The following is a 17663-nucleotide window of genomic DNA, read 5'->3' as shown; positions in this document are numbered from 1 at the left end:
TTTTCCAGGCAAGAGTACTGGAGTGGGGTGCCATTGCCTTAGCTCTTGTTTAATCATTAGGTAGGACAAAACTTGAATCCCATTCATCTTACACAAGAATAATACTTTTATAACCAGTTTCCTAAGGTCTCTCCCTTTACTGAGTTTTTCAAAGACATGTTTTGCCATAGAATGGAAAAATATCAGTGCAGGGAGATTCATTAGAGATAGTTTAAGCCATATTTTTTTTTAAACTGAGATTTTGATACAGAACTGGTATTTACTGAGGATTTTGGAGAAGGCAATGGCACCCCACTCCAGTACTCTTGCCTGGAAAACCCCATGGACGGAGGATCCTGGCAGGCTGCAGTCCAGGGGGTCGCTAAGAGTCGCACACGACTGAGCGACTTCACTTTCACTTTTCACTTTCATGCATTGGAGAAGGAAATGGCAACCCACTCCAGTGTTCTTGCCTGGAGAATCCCAGGGACATAGGAGCCTGGTGGGCTGCCGTCTATGGGGTCGCACAGAGTCGGACTCGACTGAAGTGACTTAGCAAAGTCAAATAAATAATAGGATATCAACTTCCTGACCTCCAAGAGATTTTGCTACCATAATTCACCGAGGAATGAGCCAGAGTAACTCACAGTGTCTGCACTGTCATCTCTGTCTCACATCTCCAGGTTGGACCTATGCTTCCTGTACTGTGCAGTTGGTAGGTAGATCAAGAACGCCAAAATAAGACACACTAAAGGGCAATACCCTAGTTCTGTTATTTGGTGCTATTGAGCTATAGGGAGAAACAAAAGAACACAAAGTAAAATTACCTTTTGGAAGATCAGTTTTCTCAACTATAAAATGGGGATAAGACAAATTCTTCAGTTCCAGTTCTAGTTAACATGGAGTAAGCATTTTCCAACCTGTCTTTCGCATTGACTACAACTAAAACCCTGGATAAGATAGACAGATCCTAGGATTTTGAAAAGATAAAGGTACCAGGTAAACTAAAGGGGAGAAAAATTCAAAGTGTCACCAAAATAGCAGCAAATATCATTAATTTGCCTCACATACGTTGGTTCTTCCAACACGAAGTCAAAGGCAGTCCAAAACTTGGAACTGTGCACCAGGGGTAGTCAGGAAAAGGTCTAAGGTAAGTCCTGTATTTCTGCTTAGAAAAGTCTAAAATGGAATCCCACAACCAAAGGCAGTGGGGAAATTTCCCTGCTTTTCTTCGTTTGCTTGTGTTTTGTTTCTTCTGCTCCAGCTGCAAGGCAGGTCTACAGTGACAGAGCATCAATAGCAGCTGGAAAAATAGAAAGTCGCTCAGTCATACCTGACTCTTCACAACCCTGTGGACTATACAGTCTGTGGAATTCCCCAGGCCAGAATACTGGAGTGGGTAGCCTTTTCCTTCTCCAGGGGGTCTTCCCAACCCAGGGATCACACCCAGGTCTCCCATGCTGCAGACAGACTCTTTACCAGCTGAGCCACAAGGGGAGCCCAATAAAACTAGGAAGGAGGGAAAACCTTCTTCTCTGACCAGAGGAACTTTGGTCCCAAAGCCATGAGGAGAATCCACACTCCTTTTCCTCTCTATCACTTTGCCACTTGACCCTAGAGGTAGATGCAAGTGCAGAAAGTGAACAGCAGAGAGACCAGGGGAGAAAGTCTCTAGGAGAAGAAAAGTGTTGGGGGCATTGTGGAAAGAAGAGAGCTGAAGAACATGGCCCTATGAAGCTGTATATGAACTTCTGCCCTTGCACCCAAGCTGCATATGCATGGATCTTAAGCCACATACCAAAGGCTTTGAGAGCTATAAAATCGATTACTTCCCAGGTCCCGATTGGACACTTGCTGACACACATAGAGAGCAGATCTGATTGGCCTATAAGGGCTTTAGAAAAGAATTTAAGTTGGAACCAGAACCCACACAGTGTGGGCTTTCAGTCTGAAGATAACTGGCTAGATTGCCTTCTGAAACAACACAATCCAAAACAAAAATAAACATTCTTCAAGAGATTTAAACAACAGTTTGGAGTCTGCTGCTGCTGTTGCTAAGTCATGTCAGTCGTGTCCGACTCTGTGCGACCCCATAGACGGCAGCCCACCAGGCTCCCCCGTCCCTGGGATTCTCCAGGCAAGAACACTGGAGTGGGTTGCCATTTCCTTCTCCAATGCATGAAAGTGAAAAGTGAAATGAAGTTGCTCAGTCATTTCCAATTCTTAGCAACCCCATGGTCTGCAGCCTACCAGGCTCCTCTGTCCATGGGATTTTCCAGACAAGAGAGCTGGAGTGGGGTGCCATTGCATTCTCCAAGTTTGGAGTCTAGAATAATATTTTAAATGCCCAAGATACATTCTAAAATTACTTTGAATATGAACAATCAGGAAAAGTTCTCTATTACTCAAGGGAAAAGATATCAGACATCAAACCTGAGTCAGTATAGTGTTGAAATTATCAAACAAAGATTTTAAAGCAGCTATTATAACCATGTTTCAGGAAATAAGGAGAAACATTCTTGAAATTAATGGAAAGCTATAAAGACTCAGCACAGAAAGAGAGGATATATACAAGAATAAAATGAAATTTTTACAACTTAAAAAGTATAAAAACAAAAATGCAATTCATTGGATTAACTTGATATACTAGAGATGATAGAGGAAAGATTCACTGAATTTGACAGTAGATCAATAAAAATTAACCAATGTGATTAATAAAGAGAATAACAATTGAAAATCTAAGAAACAGAGGGACAGTAGAAAAATAGTCAAATATTCATATTATTAGTTCCACAAGAATAAGAAAAGAAGGCACTACAATAGATGGTAGATAGATAGATATATGGCTGAAAACTTTCCAAATTTGATGGAACACATAAATTTACAGATTCAAGAAACTCATAAAACTCGAAAGGATAAACTCAAAGGAGTTTTTGCCCAGATACATTAAAGTTAAAAACTTAAGATAAACAAAAAGATGTTGAAGGCATCCAAGAAAAAATATACATTTTTATAGAGAAATATTTATTTGAAGGACTGCAGATTTCATATATATATATATATATATATATATATATATAGAGAGAGAGAGAGAGAGAGAGAGAGAGAGAGAGAGAGAAGGAGAGAGCAGAGAAAAATAGCAAAATGTCTTTAAGGGACTGAAAAAGATAACTCTCAACCTACAATTTTATCCAATGAAAACACTCCTTCAGGAATAAAGTAAAAGCAAAATAAAAGCATTCTCAGAAAAGGAAATCTAAGATCAAGGCAAAGAAATAGAGGAAAACAATAGAATGGGAAAGACTAGAGATTTCTTCAAGAAAATTAGAGATAGCAAGGGAACATTTCATGCAAAGATGGGCTCAATAAAAGACAGAAATGGTATGGGCCTAACAGAAGCAGAAGATATTAAGAAGAGGTGGCAAGAATACACAGAAGAACTGTGCCAAAATAATCTTCACAACCCAGATAATCATGATGGTGTGATCATTCACATTCACCTAGAGCCAGATACCCTGGAATGTGAAGTCAAGTGGGCCTTAGGAAGCATCACTATGAACAAAGCTAGTAGAGGTGATGGAATTCCAGTTGAGCTATTTCAAATCCTGAAAGATGATGCTGTGAAAGTGCTGCACTCAATATGTCAGCAAATTTGGAAAACTCAGCAGTGGCCACAGGACTGGAAAAAGTCAGTTATCATTCCAATCCCAAAAAAAGGAAATGCCAAAGAATGTTCAAACTACTGCACAATTGCACTCATCTCACACACTAGTAAAGTAATGCTTCAAATTCTCCAAGCCAGGTTTCAGCAATATGTGAACCATGAACTTCCAGATGTTCAAGCTGGTTTTAGAAAAGGCAGAGGAACCAGAGATCAAATTGCCAACATCCACTGGATCATCAAGAAACAAGAAAATTCCAGAAAAACATCTATTTCTGCTTTATTGACTATGCCAAAGCCTTTGATTGTGTGGATCAAAACAAACTGTGGAAAATTCTGAAAGAGATGGGAATACCAGATCACCTGATCTGCCTCTTGAGCAACTTGTATGCAGGTCAGGAAGCAACAGTTAGAACTAGACATGGAACAACAGACTGTTTCCAAATAGGAAAAGGAGTACGTCAAGGCTGTATATTGTCACCCTGCTTATTTAACTTGGCAATGGCACCCCACTCCAGTACTTTTGCCTAGAAAATCCCATGGACAGAGGAGCCTGGTAGGCCGCAGTCCGTGGGGTCGCAAAGAGTCAGACACGACTGAGAGACTTCACTTTCACTTTTCACTTTTCACTTTCATGCATTGGAGAAGGAAATGGCAGCCCACTCCAGTGTTCTTGCCTGGAGAATCCCAGGGACGGGGAAGCCTGGTGGGCTGCCGTCTATGGTGTTGCACAGAGTTGGACTTGACTGAAGCAACTTAGCAGCAGCAGCATGCAGAATGCATCATGAGAAATGCTGGGCTGGAGGATGCACAAGCTGGAATCAAGATTGCCAGGAGAAATATCAATAACCTCAGATATGCAGGTGACACCACCCTTATGGCAGAAAGTGAAGAACTAAAGAACCTCTTGATGAAAGTGAAAGTGGAGAGTGAAAAAGTTGGCTTAAAGCTCAACATTCAGAAAACAAAGATCATGGCATCTGGTCCCATCACTTCATGGGAAATAGATGGGGAAACAGTGGAAACAGTTACTCACTGTATTTTTCTGGGCTCCAAAATCACTTCAGATGGTGATTGCAGCCATGAAATTAAAAGACACTCCTTGGAAGGAAAGTTATGACCAACCTAGACAGCTTATTAAAACGCAGAGACATTACTTTGTCAACAAAGCTCCATCTAGTCAAGGCTATGGTTTTTCCAGTAGTCATGTATGGATGTGAGAGTTGGACTATAAGGAAAGCTGAGCGTTGAAGAATTGATGCTTTTGAACTGTGGTGTTGGAGAAGACTCTTGAGAGTCCCTTGGACTTCAAGGAGATCCAACCAGTCCATCCTAAAGGAGATCAGTCCTGGGTGTTCATTGGAGGGACTGATGTTGAAGCTAAAACTCCAATACTTTGGCCACCTGATGCAAAGAGCTGACTCATTTGAAAAGACCCCGTTGCTGGGAAAGATTGAGGGCAGGAGGAGAAGGGTACGACAGAGGATGAGATGGTTGGATGGCATCACTGACTTGATGGACATGAGTTTGAGTGAACTCTGGGAGATGGTGGTGGACAGGGAGGCCTGGCGTGCTGCGATTCATGGGGTCGCAAAGAGTCAGACACGACTGAGCAACTGAACTGAACTGAATTGAAATAAAGGAGTAATAGAAGTGGCAAATGTCTGAATATATATAATAGGTTATTTTTCTTCTCAAGTTTTTTGTGATATACATAAGTTGAAAGAAGAATATGTATATATAACATTGATGACATTTCTAATGTATGTAAATGTAATGTATATGAAAACAACATGAATGATGAAAGGTTAAAGCTTCTGTATTCCACTTCAAGTAACAGAATATTATTTAGTTACATAATTAAACTATGATAATTTAAATCCTTAGAGCAATTACTAAGTAAAACTAAAATATAAGGTTGGCCAAAACATTCATTCAGGTTGGAAAAACCCAAGTGAATGTTTTCACCAACCCAATATACACAATCAAAATGGAATAATTATGTTATTTGTCTTTTTGTTGTTGAGTTGTATGAATTCATTATATAGTCTGTATACAGATATTTGTTAGAACAAGATACATGATTTACAAATACTTTCCCTTCTGTATGTTAATTTTTCACTTTCTTGGTAATTCCTTTCTATATTGTAATTTTTTTAACTTCATATTTTCTCAATGCTTCAATATTCCTACAAACCGATCATAAGCACCCATCCCTAGAAGCCAGATGCACCAGTACGATAAGGCTAGCCACTGCCACAAGTTCCCTTTCTTACCCTCCCCTCACTGTGACATAGTAACATTTGAACACACTAGTGAAATACCTTCACGCTTTTTGCTTGTATACGCCACCATTAACCCAATAAAGAGACTCATAGGTCCATAAACTCTCTTTTGACTCCCCAACTTTTTGGTTGATTCTGATCCCTGGGAACTCCTCCCATATGGCCCCTGATTAACAAGCCATTTTTTTCCTCTCATAGGATCTGTGAGCATAATAAATTTCTTTCACTTTTATGTGCCTCTCTGCAGTGATATTCTATGTTCACATCTGACTGACGATCAAAACAAAATTTTTAAGTAATATAATTATTTTTTACACACACGGAGAAGGCGATGGCACCCCCACTCCAGTACTCTTGCCTGGAAAATCCCATGGACGGAGGAGCCTGGCAAGCTGCACTCCAGGGGGTCGCTAAGAGTTGGACACGACTGAGTGACTTCACTTTCACTTTCACTTTGATGCACAAAAGTTTTCAACATTAATGGAGTCCAATGTATCTATTTTTTTCTTTTGTTCATGCTTTTGGTGTCATATCCAAAGAATCCATTACCAAATCCAAAGTCATGACTACTTACCTCTATGTTTAATTGTAAGAATTTTATGGTTTTAGTTCTTGTATTTCGGTCTTTGATCAATTTTGAATTAACTGTTGCATATGGGATGAGCTACAGACCCAACTTCATTCTATGTGGATATCCAGTTGTCACAGTACCGTTCATTTAACAGACCAGTCTTCTTTCCACTAAAGAATCTCAGCAACATTGTTGAAAACTAATTGGCCATTAAAACATCGGTTTATTTTTGGACTCTCAATGTTATTCCATTTGTCTATGTCTGTCCTTATGCCAGTAACATTCTGTTTTGATTACTACAGCAAAATGTTAATTTCATTATATAAATTTCATTTCAATTTTTTAAATGTAAGAAAAAAGTAAAGTGAAATAACAACTTGTATTCAAATATCCAAAAGAAGGTAGGGAATGGGAAAGAGAAAAATGGGGGCGGGGGGGATCCATTCTTTTCAAGCTTTTCCAAAAAAATTGTGGTGGAGGGACCTCTTGTTATTTCATTCTATGAATCCAGCATTACTCCTATACTAAAGCTAGACCCCTTCATGGATAACAGCCTTGTTGTGGTAAAAGGGCTTGCATATACCTCAACAAAGCTATGAGCCATGCCTTGCAGAGCTACTCAGGATGGTCAGGTCATAGTGAAGAGTTCAGACAAAAAGTGGTCCATTGGAGGAGGGAATGGCAAGCCATTCCAATATTCTTATCCAGAGAACCCTGTGAACAGTATGAAAAGGCAAAAATACATGATACTGGAAGGTGAGCCCTCCACGTTCAAAGGTAAACCCCCAGGTTAGAAGGTGTCCAATATGCTACTGGGGAAGGGTGGAAGACAATTACTAATAGCTCCGGAAAAAAATGAAACAGCTGGGCCAAAATGGAAATGATGCTCAGTTGTGGATATGTCTGGTGGTTAAAGTCCAATAATGTAAAGAACAATATTGCATAGGAACCTGGAATGTTATGTCCGTGAATCAATCAAACAGGAGATGGTGAGAATGAACATCTACATCTCAGAAATCAGTAAATTAAAATGGACAGGAATGGGTGAATTTAACTTAGATGACCATTGTATCTACTACTGTGGGCAAAAATCCCTTAGAAGGAATGCAGCAACCCTCACAGTGGTGGTAGTTTAGTCGCTTGGTCATGTCTGACTCTTGTGACTCCATGGATTGTTGCCCTCTGTCCATGGGATTTTCCAGGCAAGGATACTGGAGTAGGTTGCCACCTCCTTTCCAAGGGATCTTCCTGACCCATGGATTGAACCCAGGTCTCTTACATCTCCTGCATTGCATAGCCAACAAAAAGTCTGAAATGCAGTACTTGGGTGCAATCTCAAAAATAACAGAATGATCTTGGTTCATTTCCAAGGCAAACCATTCAACATCGTAGTAATCCAAATCTATTCCCCAACCACTAATGCTGAAGAAACTGAAGTTGAATAATTCTAATGAAGACCCATAAGACCTTCTAGAATTAACACCGAAAATAAAAAAAAAAAAAAGATGTTTTTTTCATCATAGTGGACTGGAATGCAAAAGTAGAAGTCAAGATATATCTGGAGTAATGGGAAAGTTTGGCCTTGGGGTACAAAATGAAGCAGGGCAAAGGCTAACAGAGTTGTCAAGAGAACACACAGGTCATAGAAAATAGCCTTTTCCAACAATACAAGAGATGACTCTACACATGGACATCACTAGATGGTCAATATCAAAATCAGATTGATTTTATTCTTATAGCCAAAGAGAGAGAAGCTCTATACAATCAGCAAAGCAAGACCTGGAGCTGACTGTGGCTCAGATCATGAACTCCTCCTTATTGCAAAATTCAGGCTTAAATTGAAGAAAGTGGGGAAAACCACTAAGCCATTCAGGTATGACCTAAATCAAATTCCTATGATTATACAGTGGAGGTGATGAATAGATTCAAGGGATTAAATCTGGTAGATAGAATGCCTGAAGAACTATGAATGGGGATTTGTATTAATAATGTTGTACAGAAGCCAGTGACCAAAGCCATCTCAAATAAAAAGAAATGCAAGAAATCAAAATGATTTTCTGAGGAGGCTTTACAAATAGCTGAGAAAAGAAGAGAAGTGAAAGGCAAGGGAGAAATGGAAAGGTACACTCAAATGAATGCAGAGTTCCAGAGAACAGCAAGGAGAGATAAGAAGCCTTTCTTAAATGACCAGTGAGAAGAAATAGAGGAAAACAATAGAATGGGAAAGACTAGAGATCTCATCAAGAAAATTGGAGATATCAAGGGGATATTTCATGCAAGGATGAGCACAATAAAGGATATAAATGGTAAGAACTTAACAGGAGAAAAGAGGACAAAGAGGTGGCAAGAATACACAGAAAAACTATATAAAAAAGGTTTCATTTCACATACTAGAAAGGTTATGCTCAAAATCCTTTAAGCTAGGCTTCAGCAGCAATGAATTTACTTAGTGTTTTTAAATGTTGAGTTTCAAGCCAGGTTTTCATTGTCCTTTGATGAAAAGGCTCTTTAGTTCCTCTTCACTTTCTGCCATTAGAGTGGTATTATCTGCATATCTGAGGTTGCTGATATTTCTCCCAGCAATCTTGATTCCAGATTGTGATTCATCCAGCTCAGCATTTCGCATGATGTACACTGTGCAGAAGTTAAATAAGCAGGGTGACAATATACAGCCTTGTCATACTTCTTTCCCAATTTTGAAGCTGCCCGTGGTTCCACATCAGAGAAGGCAATGGCACCCCACTCCAATACTCTTGCCTGGAAAATCCCATGGATGGAGGAGCCTGGTGGGCTGCAGTCCATGGGGTCGCTAGGAGTCAGACACGACTGAGCGACTTCACTTTCACTTTTCACTTTCAAGCATTGGAGAAGGAAATGGCAACCCACTCCAGTGTTCTTGCCTGGAGAATCCCAGGGACGGGGGAGCCTGTTGGGCTGCCGTCTATGGGGTCGCACAGAGTCGGACACGACTGAAGCGACTTAGCAGCAGCAGCAGCAGGGGTTCCACATTTGGTTCTAGCTGTTGTTTCTTGACCCACATACAGGCTTCTCAGGAGACAGATAAGATGGTCTGAAATTCCCATCTCTTTAAGAATTTTCCACAGTTTGTTATGATCCCCAATAAACAGTGAAAGGTTTTAGTGCAGTCAATGAATAAGAAGTAGATGTTTTCCTGGAATTCCGTTGCTTTCTCTACGATCCAATGAATGTTGGCAATTTAGTCTCTGGTTCCTCTAATTTAGTCTTTGGTTTCCTTTTCTAAACCCAGCTTTTACATATAGAAGTTCTCGTTTCACATACTACTGAATCTTAGCTTGAAGGATTTTGAGCATAACCTTACTAGCCTGTGAAATATGTGCAACTAGTCACCAAGACAGTCTTGTACTGGCACAAAAACAGAACTACAGACCAATGGAAAAAGATAAACAGTCCAGCAATAAATGCATGCACCAAAGGGCACCTTACCATTGATAAAGGAGGCAAGAATATACAATGGAGAAAAGATTGTCTCTTCAATAAGTGGTGCTGGAAAAACTGAATAGCTATGTGTAAAAGAATAAAATTAGAACACTTCCTAACACTATACATAAAGATAAATTCAAAATGGATTAAAGAACTAAATATAAGATAGAAACTATAAAGATCTTGGGGGAAAATATAGGCAGTAGACTCCTTAACATAAGTCACAGCAAGATGCTCTATGACCTACTTCCTAGAGTAATGGAAATAAGAACAAAATAAGCAAATAGGCCTAATTGAACTTAAAAGTTTATGCATAGCAAAGGAAATTATAAACAAGGTGAAAAGACAACCTCAGAATGGGAGAAAATAATAGTAATGAAACAACTGACAAAAGATCAATCTCCAAAATATACAAGCAGCTCATCCAGCTCACTACCAGAAAAGCAAAAAAAACAAATAAAAAAATGGGCAGAAGACCTAAACAGACATTTCTCCAAAGAAGACATACAGATGGTTAATAAATACATGAAAAGATGCTCAACGTTGCTCATTATTACAGAAATGCAAATCAAACCTACAATGAGGTTTCACCTCACCCTGGATAGAATAGCCATCATCAAAAAATGAATGCTGGAGAGGGTGTGGAGAAAAGGGAACCCTCTTGCGCTGCTGTGGGATTGTAAATTGATAGAGAACACTATGGAGAACAATATGGAGATTCCTTTAAAAACTAGGGATAAAGCTACCATATGATCCAATAATCTCCCTACTGGTCATATACCCTGAGGAAACCATAATTGAAAAAGATACATGTACCCCAATGTTCATTGCAGCACTGTTTACAATAGCAGAGCAGCAATGGAGACGCAGACTTAAAGAACAGACTTGTAGACACAGTTGGGGAAGGAGAGAGAGGGATGAATTGAAAGAGTAATGCTGAGGCATATACATTATCATATGTAAAATAGACAGCCAGTGAGAATTTTCTGTATGATGTAGGGAGCTCAAACCCAATGCTCTGTGACAACCTGGAGGGATGTGATGGGGTAGGAGGTGAAAAGGAGGATTCAAGAGGGAGGGGATATATATATATATCCCCCTATATATATGTATGTATATATATATATATATATATATATATATATACACTTATGGCTGATTCATGTTGATATATGGCAGAAAACAACACAATATTGTAAAGCAATAAAATTAAATTAAATTAAATAATTAAAATTAAATAAAATTAGAAATAAATAAATTAGAAAAAAACATACCAAGATCATGGCATCCTGTCCCATCACTTCATGGCAAATAGAAGGGGAAAAAGGGAAAGCAGTGACAGATTTTATTTTCTTGGGCTCCAAAATGACCATGGACAGTGACTGCAGCCATGAAATTAAAGATACTTGCTACTTAGAAAAAGGGCTATGACAAACCTAGACAGTGTGTTAAAAAGTAGAAACATCATTTTGCCAACAAAGGTCCATACAGTCAAAGCTATTGTTTTTCCAGCAGTCATGTACAGTTGTGAGAGTTAGAACATAAAGAAGGCTGAGAAAGAAAAAAAAGAAGGCTGAGCACCAAACAATCAATGCTTTCGAATTATAGTGCTGGAGAAGACTTTTGAGAGTCCCTTGGAGTGCAAGATCAAACCAGTCAGTCCTAACATAAAATCAACCCTGAATACTCATTGAAAGGACTGATGCTGAAGCTGCAATATTATGGCCACCTGATGGGGAGGGCCGAATCATTGGAAAAGACTCTGATGCTGGGAAAGATTGAAGGCAAAAGTAGAAGGGGGCAGCAGAGGATGAGATGGTTAGATAGCATCACTGACTCAATGGACATGAATCTGAGCAAAGTCCAGTAAACAATGAAGGACAGGGGAGCCTGATGTGCTGCAGTCCATGGGGTTATAGAGTCAGACACAATTTAGTGACTGAACAGCAACAACAACAACAAAAGCTAGACCAGATACTACAAGAAAAGAAAGCTACAGGCTAATTTCCCTTAAGAATACTGATACAAAATTCCTCAAAAAAAATGTTATCAGATCAGATTTAACATGTTGTTAAAAGGAATATACATGATGACCAAGTGGGATTTATTCCTGAAACGCAAGGATGGTTCAACATACATGTTAACCAATGCAATACACCACATAAATAGAAATAAAAGAAAATAATACACAATCACTCAGATTAATGCAGAACAAAATTCAACATACTTTCATGATAAAAAAATTTTAATAAATTTGTAATAGATCAAAACTTATTCAGTATGATAATACCATACTTGAAAAACCGACAATTAGCATGGCAAAAGGCTGAAAAAATTTTCTTTAAAATTAGAAACAAGAAAAGGATGCCAGTTTTCACTATGTCTATTCAACATTGTATTGGAAATATAACCAGAGCACTTAAGCAAGGAAAATAAATAAAGGGCATTCAAACGAGAAAAGTAGTTTTCTGTGTTCACAGATGACACATAAAAAATACTAAATATTCCACAAATAAATATGTTAGACTTAATGAATGAATTTGGCAAAGTTGCAAAATACAAATCAAATCCCCATGTCAGTTGTATTTCTATATACTAATAATGAATGATCCAAAAAGAAAATTGAGATGTTTTATTTATAATAGCATTAAAAATAACTAATATACTGTTGACCTTTGAACAACACAGGATTGAACTGTGTGGGTTCATATATATGTGGATTTTTTTTCCCAATAAATTCTAGAGCAGTACTACATGATCCATGGCTGGTTGAATCCATGTATATGGAACTTTGGTATGGAGGACCAACTATAAAGCTATATACAGATTTTTTATTGTGTAGAGGGTTGGTGCTCTAACCCCCACATTGTTCAAGGGTGAACTGTATTTAGGAATAAAATTGCCCAAGTGGCAAAAGACTTGTATGCTGAAAACAGCAAAACATTTCTGTGGGAAACTGAAGAAGACATAAATGAGTAGAAAGATATCTTATGTTCATGAATTAGAATATTTAATACCATTACTACTACTAAGTCACTTCAGTCGTGTCCAACTCTGTGCGACCCCACAGACGGCAGCCCACCAGGCTCCGCCGTCCCTGGGATTCTCCAGGCAAGAACACTGGAGTGGGTTGCCATTTCCTTCTCCATTGCATGAAAGTGAAAAGTGAAAGTGAAGTTGCTCAGTCGTGTCCGACTCTTTGCAACCCCATGGACTGCAGCCTACCAGGCTCCTCTGTCCATGGGATTTTCCAGGCAAGATTACTGGAGTGGGTTGCCATTGCCTTCTCCGTTAATATCCGTTAATATCATTAAATCATTATTATTTCTTTTTTAATTTTTATTTATTATTATTAAATTATTATAATAATTATTATCATTAATAATACCACTCCAAAATATCTAGAGAGTCCATGTAATCCCCTTTAAAATCCCAATGATGCTTTTGCAGTAGAAACACTCATCTTATAATTTCAAGGGACTCCAAATAGCCAAAACAATCTTGAAAAAGTAAAACAAAGAGAACTCACACTTCCTGATTACAAAATTTAATATAAAGGTGCAGTAATCAATGCAGTATGGTACTGACATAAAGACAGACACACTGACTAATGGAATGGTATAGAGAACCCAGAAATGAGCCCCATGTATAAGGTCAAATGATTTGTAACAAGGGTACAAAGATCCCTCAGTAGGGACAAGGAAAGTCTTTTCAACAAATGGTGCTGGAAAAAATGGATATCAACATGTCAAAAAATGGAAAAATAACATTGAAATAAAAATGACTGAAAATAAATCAAAGACCTAATCAAAACAGCCAAAATTATACAACTTGTTGTGGGGAAATGATATTACACATGGCAATGATTTCTTAGATATGACATCAAATATGTGAGCAAAAAAAAAAGAAAAAAATAGTTTATTTGGACTTCATCAAACTTAACCACTTTTATGCATCAAGGAACATTATTTAGTGATTCTTCCACAAAATTGGAGAAAATAGTTATAAACCATACATCTGATAAGAGTAATGTTAAGAATATATTAATATAAAGAACTCCTACAATAATGTCAATGAAAACAAACAACTTGATTTAAAAATGGGTAAAGGACTTGGATATTTTTCCAAAGAAAGTACACAAATGGCCAATAAACACATGAAAAGATGATCAATAGCATCAATTATTATTAAAAGCAGATCAAAACCACAGTGAAATGCCACCTCACATTCATCAGAACACAGGAAATAATAAGATGGCAAGGATGTGGAAAAATTGGAACCCTTTTGCATTGTGATTGGGATGCAAAAGTGTAGCTGCAGTGGAAAACAGTTTGGCATTTCCTCAAAAAGTTAAACACAGAATTACTATATGATCCAAAAATTCCACTTCTATGTATATATCCAAAAGAACTAAAAGAAAGGGGGACTTAAGTTTCATAGCAACATTATTCATAATAACCAAAATATGGAAACAACTCAAATGTTCATCAACAGAATGATGAATTTTAAAAATGTGTGTGTGTGCTAAGTCTCTTCAGTCCTGTCTGATTCTTTGCTACCCCACGGTCTATAGAACCACCAGGATCCTCTGTGTATGGGATTCTCCAGGCAAGAATACTGAAGTGGGTTGCCATTTCCTCCTCCAGGGGATCTTCCCAACCCAGGGATCGAACCCACGCCTCTTGTGTCTCCTGCAATGGCAGATGGATTCCTTTCCACCAGTGCCACCTGGGAAAACCCTCCACAGTCTATATATATAAAGGAATTTTTTTTTAATTTAATTTTATTTTAAACTTTACAATACTGTATTGGTTTTGCCAAATATCAAAATGAATCTGCCACAGGTATACATGTGTTCCCCATCCTGAACCCTCTTCCCTCCTTCCTCCCCGTACCATCCCTCTGGGTCGTCCTAGTGCACCAGCCCCAAGCATCCAGTATCGTGCATCGAACCTGGACTGGCGACTCGTTTCATATATGATATTATACGTATTTCAATGCCATTCTCCCAAATCATCCCACCCTCTCCCTCTCCCACAGAGTCCAAAAGACTGTTTTCAATGTTTAAAAGGAATCTGCAGAAGGTGACTGCAGCCATGAAATTAAAAGATGCTTGCTCCTTGGAAGAAAAGCCATGATCAACCTAGATAGTATATTAAAAAGCAGAGACATCACTTTGCCAACAAAGGACTGTACAGTCAAAGTGAGGGTTTTTCTGTAGTCATGTATGGTTTTGAGAGCTGGACCATAAAGAAGACTGAGCACTGAAGAATTGATACTTTAGAACTGTAGCCTTGGAGAAGACCCTTCAGAGTTCCTTGGACTGCAAGGATATTAAAACAGTCATCCAAAAGGAAATCAACCCTGAATATTCATTGGAAGGACTTAATGCTGAAACTGTAGCTCCAATACTTTGGCCACCGGATGCGAAGAGCTGACTCATTGAAAAAGTCCTTGTTGCTGGGAAAGATTGAAGGCAGGAGGAGAAGGGGACAACAGCAGATGAGATGATTGGATGGCATCACCAACTCAATGAACATGAATTTGAGCAAACTCCAGGTGGTGGTGAAGGACAGGAAAGCCTGGTGTGCTGCAGTCCATGGGGTCACAAAGAGTCGGACACAGCTTAGCGACTGAACAACAGCAGCAACAAAAAAAGGAATGAAATTCTGATATATGTTACAACATGTTGAATCTTGAATATATTATACTTTGTAAAATAAGCCCTACTCAGACAGGAGTACTGAATGACCCCATTTTTATGACATACTTATAATAGGTAAATGCATAGAAACCAGGAATAAAATAATGGTTACTGGGGGCTAGGAATAGGGGGAAATGGGGTGTTATTATTTAGTGTGCACAGAATTTCTTTAGGGTGATGAAAATTAATGGAAATGTCTAGTGGTAATGGTTAGACAACATTGTGAATGTACTCAATACCCCTAAATTGTACACTTAGACAAGGTTTTAAAAAATGTTTTGTTGTGCATTTTATCACAAGAAAAATAATATACACACATGCATACATATATATGAGCGTGTGCATGAATTTTTCAAAAACTTAGGAAATAAAAAAAATGGTGGGCATACATCCAAACCTACCAATAAATTGCATTAAATATAAATGTTTTAAAGACACCAATTAGAAGACAGAGATTGTCAAAATGAATTTTGAAAAGACCCATCCATATGGTAGCAACAACAACAAAAAAACACTGTAAATGTCTTTTCATTGAAAGATAGATTAAAGTAAAAGAATAGAAAATAATATATCATGGAACACTAATCAAAATAAATCTGGAATGCTTATATTAATATCATACAAAGCAAAAAATAATAACAGCAAGAAAATATTAAAAATAATAAAGGGACAATAAATATGGTAGAAAGGTCTGTTACAATTTTAAATTTGTATGTGCCTAACTACATAGCTTCAAAATACATGAAGCAAAAAATGATGAAACTGAAAAGAGGAATAGATTAATTCACAATTATAGTTGAATGCTTCAACATATCTATTCCAGTTAAAGAAACAACAAATAGAAAATGTATACTTGTGGCAGATTCATTTTGATATTTGGCAAAACTAATACAACTATGTAAAGTTTAAAAATAAAATAAAATTAAAAAAAAAAGAATGAAAGAAGAAAAAAAAAAGAAAATCATCAAAGAAACAGAAGAACTGAACGCCATCAACCAACTGGATCTAATTAACATTTATAGAACACTTACCACAATAACAGCAGATCGCATATTCTTTGCAAGTTTACATGAAACAATCACCAACATAAATCATATACTGGGTAAAAATTTTTTAATTGAAATCATGCAAAGTATGTTCTCTGACCATACTATCTCAATTACTTTTGGCCTAAGCATCATGCTCAGCTTTCAACAAAAATTTATAATCATTCTGAAAAAGGAAAAAATAAAAAAACAGTCTAAAGAGGCAAAACAAGCAGCAAAACCAGATTTAGATTTGGCAGAAATTTTGGATTTATCATACTGAGAATTTAAAGTAACTATGATTAATATGCCATAGACTCCAATGGGAAAAAGTGGACAACATGAAATAACTGATGGATAATGTGAACACAGAGATAGAAATTATGAAAAAAATCAAAAGAAAATCCTAGGAAACCAAAAACAGGCTAACAAATTGAAAACAGTTTTGATGGGCTCACCATTAGACTAAACACAGCCAAGGAAAGAACAGTAAGTTTAAAGATATACTAATAGAAACTACCATAAATGAAATGCAAAAATAAAAACAAAAAATATGAAATGAACTGTGGTACAATTATAAACAATAACATAAATGTAATCAGGATACCAGAAGAAAAATATTGAAGTAATAATGGCTGAGGATTTTCCAAAATTAATGACATACACCAAATTGCAGATCCAGGAGCCTCAAATAACATCAAGTAGGACAAATATCAAAACTACACCAAGGAATATATTCAAACTACAGAAAATCAATGACAAAGAGAAAACATGAAAGAAGCTTATCCACAGAGGAACACATATAACAATTACATCAGACTTCTTTTCAGAAATGATGCAAGCAAGAGGAGTATGAAGTTAAATATTTAGAATTGAAAGAAAACAGCCACCAACTCAGAGTCTGTATCCAAAGTAATTATCTTTCAAAAGCAACAGAGAGATACTTTCTCTGACAAACTCAAATTGAGGGAAATTG

Source organism: Bubalus kerabau, chromosome 17, assembly GCF_029407905.1.
Source record: "Bubalus kerabau isolate K-KA32 ecotype Philippines breed swamp buffalo chromosome 17, PCC_UOA_SB_1v2, whole genome shotgun sequence".
Lineage (NCBI taxonomy): Eukaryota > Metazoa > Chordata > Mammalia > Artiodactyla > Bovidae > Bubalus > Bubalus kerabau.
This window is presented reverse-complemented; position numbering follows the sequence as displayed.